We start from the raw sequence: 6650 nt of genomic DNA on the forward strand, positions 1-6650 counted from the left end.
TTGAAGTTTTTCCTTCCGGAATGTGACTTGTGATTTAATAGAGTCCTTCCTGCTTCTAGAAGGGGCTGAAACGAGGATGCGGCAGTTGTTATCACCTCATTCAACGGATGCCAGAACTTTCGTGCTTTGTCGACAGAATGTCCTTTCAGAGATTGTGATCTAAGAAACCCAAAAGGGACACACAGTTCTTTCTCATTTCATGGTGTTCCAGGTATGCAAGGATTGCTGCAACAGAGCACCCCTGTCCTCTGGAGCCCGCATGAGATGCTAAATACTCCACAAGACTTCACGCTTGCTCTGATTTGAAATGGTACCACACAAAGCTGAGGAGCTAAGGCAGTGAGAGATAAGAAGGTTACCAGGATATCTGGCTCAGTGCAGGGATGTAGAGACAAGCCCTGAGAGAGGATAGGGTTTGGAAAGGCTAGATAACTGTAACGAGGGCAGAGAAGACGTGGCAGAATAGAATGTTAGGAGATGGAACCAAGAGGAACCAAATGTGATGGGGTGAAACCCCAGGGCCCAGATGCAAATACAGCCCCCTTTGACAACAGGGGAGGGGAGACTGGGGGAAGGGAAACCCTCTCTCTGTCATCAGCCTTTATATATCCAGCATGTTTCTTCGCCCAGTTTCCAGGGAAGCCTCAGACGCCTCTAGTTTACTGAAAGCAGAGCAGATTCCTGTGGTAGTTGATAGTGTGTCGATCCAGAGCTCAGCTTCTATTAAGGGGCAGTGCGAGTCTCCAGCACATGCACCTCTCTGCACACCCATAACCCATCCCCACTGTCAACTTTTCCAAACCCTGGGAACATGGGTACTGAGTCCACTATTTCCACTGCCTTTTATTTTATTTTAATTTTTTTATTAAATTTTTTTATTGGAGTGTAATTGATTTACAATGTTGTGTTATTTTCAGGTGTACAGCAAAGTGAATGTTATATATCAGTTATATATATATATATATCTCCATTGTTTTTCAGATTCTTTTCCCATATAGGTTATTAGAGAATACTGAGTAGTGTTCCCTGTGCTATACAGTAGATCCTTATTAGTTATCTATTTTATATATAGTAGTGTGTATATGTTAATCCCAATCTCCTAATTTATCCCTTCCCCCCATGTTTCCCCTTTGGTAACCAGAAGTTTGATTTTGAGATCTGTGAGTCTGTTTCTCTTTTGTAAATAAGTTCATTTGTGTCATTTTTAAATTAGATTCCACATGTAAGTGATATCTCCACTGCCTTTATTTATTTTAAAAAATATTTATTTATTTATTTATTTGGCTACGCCAGGTCTTAGCTGCAGCACGCGGGATTTTTATTTGCAGCAGGCAAACTCTTAGTTGCGGCACGTGGGATCTAGTTGCTCCCTGACCAGGGATCCAACCCGGGCCCCCTGCATTGGGAGTCTTAGCCACTGGACCACCAGGGAAGTCCTTCCACTTCCTTTTCAACATTAGGTGGGTGTTTGGTTTAATTACAAAGGGGATGAATTGTTCTTTAAAATTAAAATGATATTGGAGTCCATATATAAAGTAAAAAGTAAAAGTTCTCTCTCCTTTTTTCCTATGCAATAGTTAAATTCGGGTGTATCCTTCTAGACTTGCTCACGCATATATGGAAATATCTGTCTATATATACATGGACCACAATATACAGATTTAATCTATTTTCTTTTTAGGCAAATGGGATTCTATTATACACATTACCCTACAACTTGCTTGTTCTCCCTTAATGTTTCTTGGGCATTATTTCATGTCTCTGCCTATTCCTAAATATTCTTATTGCCTCCACAATGCAATTCATAGCATGGATACATTGTAATTGTTCACTGAAAAATTTTATTTCAAATGGTATATACAAAAATAAATATCTTGGGCAATCTTCCTGTCACATCAGACTTGTTCCTTCAGCCAAGATGGCTTCCACTTGTTAACTAAGGTGCTCAACTCCATTGCCTATGAATCTCTTCCTCTTTCAGGAAATTCAATGCTTTATAATATTAAAAAAATTTTTTTGAAATATAGTTGATTTACAATGTTGTGTTAGTTTCAAGTGTACAGCAAAGTGATTCAGTTATGCACATATATATTCTTCAGATTCTTTTCCGCAATAGGTTATTACAAGATATTGAATATAGTTCCTTGTGCTATACAGTAGGTCCTTGTTGTTTACCTATTTTATATATAGTAGTGTGTATATGGTTTTTTTCTTCTTTGTTTTTGCTGTGCTGCACAGCTTGTGGGAGCTTAGTTCCCCAATCAGGGACTGAACCCATACCCGCTGCAGTGGAAGCGTGGAGCCCTAACCACTGGACTGCCAGGGAATTCCCAGTAGTGTGTATATGCTAATCCCAAACTCCTAATTTATCAACCCCTCTCCCCGCCTTCCCTTTTGGTAACCATAAAATTGTTTTCTATGTCTGAAGTCTGTTTCTGCTTTGTAAATAAGTTCATTTGTATCATATTTTTAGATTTCACAAATAAGTGATATCATATGATATTTGTCTTTCTCTGAGTTACTTCACTTAGTATGATAATCTCTAGGTCCTTTCATGTTGCTTCAAATGGCATTATTTCATTCTTTTTTATGGCTGAGTAATATTCCATTGTGTGTATATGTGTGTGTGTGTGTGTATATATATATATACACCATATCTTCTTTATCCATTCATCTATTGATGGACAATTAGGTTGCTTTCATGTCTTGGCTATTGTAAATAGTGCTGCAATGAACATTGGGGTGCATGTATATTTTTGAATTTTGGTTTTCTTCAGGTATATGCCCAGGAGTGGGATTGCTGGATCATATGGTAGCTCTAATTTTAGTTTTTTAAAGAACCTCCATACTGTTCTCCATAGTGGCTGTATTAATTTACATTCCCATCAACAGTGTAGGAGGGTTTCCTTTTCTCCACACCCTCTCCAGCATTTATTATTTGTAGACTTTTTGATAATGGCCCTTCTAACAGGTGTGAGGTGATACGTCATTGTAGTTTTCATTTGCATTTCTCTAATAATTAGCGATGTTAAGTACCTTTTCATGTGCCTGTTGGCCATTGGTATGTTTTCTTTAAAGAAATTTATTTAGGTCTTCAGCCCATTTTTTGATTGGGTTGTTTGTTTTTTTGAATGTTTTATAATATTGGTGGGTTTTATGTAAAGTTTAGCAAAGACTGAATGTTGGGAGAGGGAGAAAGAGCACTACTAATGTACAATCAAAAGATTTAGCTTGGGCTTCCCTGGTGGTGCAGTGGTTGCGAGTCTGCCTGCCGATGCAGGGGACACGGGTTCGTGCCCCGGTCCGGGAAGATCCCACATGCCGCGGAGCGGCTGGGCCCGTGAGCCATGGCCACTGAGCCTGTGCGTCCGGAGCCTGTGCTCTGCAACGGGAGAGGCCACAACAGTGAGAGGCCCGCGTACTGAAAAAAAAAAAAAAAAAAAAAAAAAAAGATTTAGCTTCAGATTTGACCTTATCAAGTGCACCCACAGGTAGGTTAAATTCTTTTGATGCAAGACTCCTGGTTGTTCAGGCAGTTCTGTCCCTAAATATGCTAGGAAGTACTTTTCCCTCAGGTACCTCATGGTTTGAAAAGACTTTTTCTTACTAAACAAAGTGAACTTATTAAATAATAATTAAGTTTCCTGTTTTTATTCAATAACAATGCATAAATGCCAGTTAGAATTCCCGGTCAACATGGGATTATCAGGAATACCACTTTGATTTCATGGTGTTCTGGCAAAGAAATCTGATGGTGAAGTTTTAAAGGATAAATATATGATTTCTGTGAGGCTTGTTACCACAGATCAGAGCTCTCTCTTACTGCCTCTTTGGGTCTCAAGGGGATCGGGATGGGACTACATGTAAAGAAGGTTAAAAGAGAAGCCATGAATAGAATGGAGGAAGAGATTCTGCCACTGGCCTAATCTCCTTGGTATACTCACTAAGTTATCAGGAAGTTTTCCAGATTATACGTTACTTTTCTATCTCAAACTTCTCCCTCATCTACCAAATTTCAGGCCAAGTATAGTCTGTTCTACAAAGCTCACAATCAGTAAATAGGGAAACGAGGACAGTATAACACGGAAGTTTTTCTGGTGCGTAAGCTAGGAAGCCGGAATACCGGGAGTAGAAAAACTCCTCAGCCATTTGAGCTCAACGTTTAGAGAAGTAAAAATGAGTGCCTGCGTCTGGGACCTCTCTGGCATAATTTTAGTCATTCTTTCAGATGTTTAGATTGGTCTCAGTTTTTCACTTTTACAGACCTCCCTGATAATCCTTACACAATGATCTTTGTGAAGTATGTCTATAGGATAAATTTCTGGAAGTGAACTTGCAGATAGGAAATAGCAAACTTTAAAGCAAAGACCCAGCTCTGGTCACTGACTTTTTTTTTTTTTTTTTTTTTTTTTGCGGTACGCGGGCCTCTCACTCTTGTGGCCTCTCCCATTGAGGAGCACAGGCTCCGGACGCGCAGGCTCAGCGGCCATGGCTCACAGGCCCAGCCACTCCGCGGCATGTGCAATCTTCCCGGACCGGGGCACGAACCCGTGTCCCCTGCATCGGCAGGCGGACTCTCAACCACTGCACCACCAGGGAAGCCCTGGTCACTGATTTCTGAGTAGCACTTGTGTCACTGTGTTTGCAACTTTGAAGAGACAGGGTTTCTCCATGGTGAACTTTGTCTTAGTTCCCATCCTAAAGTGAGATTCAGAGACTTGAATGTAGCTCCAAGTATTTAAGGTATCAACAAAGAACAGGAGTAGGAAAGTAAAAGTGAATGAAAGACCAAGAGAGAGGGTGTAGAGAGAGGTCAACCACAGAGAGTGGCTTTAAAAATAAACTGGAGAAAACAAATCTTCCACCCACAAATGCGCTACCTGTCTACCATTTGTGAATTTGAATATAGGACATGCTAAAACATTTTCTCCTAATGATAAATAAACATAAAGCTGATGTCTTAACCATTTTTCCAACTTCTAATTAGCTCAACTTTTAGAAAACAGTTGCTTAATGCTTTATATTCACACAACACTTTAGAATTTAACATCCATTACCAACCATATTGAAACATTTGAACCACCGCTACGGTTACCAGAGGCACCCTTGTCCCCATTTTATATTCATGGAAACAGCTTCAGAGAGGGTAACCCTGCCAAACAGACACAGCTGAGCAGATGTAGAGCCAACATTCCAACACAGCTCCTTTGCCAGCCTATTAAATACTTGGTGAGGGACTAATTGGTTTTCTTCCAGCCTCTCTCCCAAATTCCACAGCACATCCTTCCAACTCCAGGTAATTCAGGTTGAAACATTAAGCTGGAAAATGTAGAGTTGCTGCCACAGCAACTGAGCTGCCTGCCATTTCCCCAATATTTACTTTAGTTTTCACTATTCTTCAAGTGGGAAGTTGCTATTCTCTAAACAGTGACTTAAGATAATGGGGACAGGAAGGCACTTGGAGATCTTCTTGGTCTTAAGTTATCCCGGTCCACTCAGATGAAGTGTAAATGAGCAGGTGGTAATGTCTATGCGTGTATTCTCATCAGCTCTACTCAAAGTGTGGTCCTTTTACTGGTTTATAACAAGATAATCATAGAAACAGAAAATAAAACATTCAAACGTTTTTATATTTGACAGCCATTTTATGTCTATTATAATAAATGGGGCTTTTATTTTGTATCTCAAAATTTTTCTAGTAATTAATTTTTATTGTGTTTTACCAAAGTATCAATTTGCAATGGATGGAAATTTAAAAACAAAAACAAAACCAAAAAACAGTCCTTTGGTGAAAGCTTGAGAATCACTGTACTGCAGTGTGAGCCTTCTTAAAAGACTCCTTATGTGAGTAGAAATGTACAGATTAGCTTAATAAAATTAGCTAAGGCAACTTTTGGTCCACCATAACTTATGAAGCACAGAAATTTTTAAAATGACTGCAGATTCATACCAATCTTTCAATTTCCATGGGTAGAAAGATGTAGTACCTTAATCAGGAGGGAAAAAAGCAAACAGAGACAGAACGGTGTTAGGTATTTTATGGCTTACAAGCTCTATTTATCTTTTAAAAGAAAAAAATGTAGAGAAATACAAAGGGCTTTTTAAAAGTTACTTCAGTCATAAATTATTAGAAAGGTATCTTTTAAAAATTGAAAGCTACAGATTACTTATAGATCGTTTATAGTGGCACCAAAAGGCCCATAAGGCTAAATCTCTTATTGAAACAAGAGGGAAGGGGACAAGGCACAACGATGAGAAGAATGACATGGCCATAGGCATGACAAAAACTAGTTAGAACTCACTAGATCCAAGATGGCGGGAGATTCGATTTCCAATGGACCTTGAGCCTCATTATATGCTCATTGTAATATATTAGCATACTAAATGACACACCCACCAGCACCATGACAGTTCTGAGGCTAACCATAAAAGGCCATAAAAGACCAAAACGTGGGCAGTGGCCCAATTCCTGGAAACCTCTGCCCCTTTTCCCCAAATAATTGGAATAATCCTCCCACTCATTAGCCTATGAAATTACCCAGCCCATAAAAACTAACCACACCATATTTGGGGACCCTTTCTCGCCTCCTGAGATGGCCCTCGCTCTGTCTGTGGAGTGTGTTTCTCCCAAGGCCTCTCATCTTCTGAGA

Source organism: Delphinus delphis, chromosome 8, assembly GCF_949987515.2.
Source record: "Delphinus delphis chromosome 8, mDelDel1.2, whole genome shotgun sequence".
Lineage (NCBI taxonomy): Eukaryota > Metazoa > Chordata > Mammalia > Artiodactyla > Delphinidae > Delphinus > Delphinus delphis.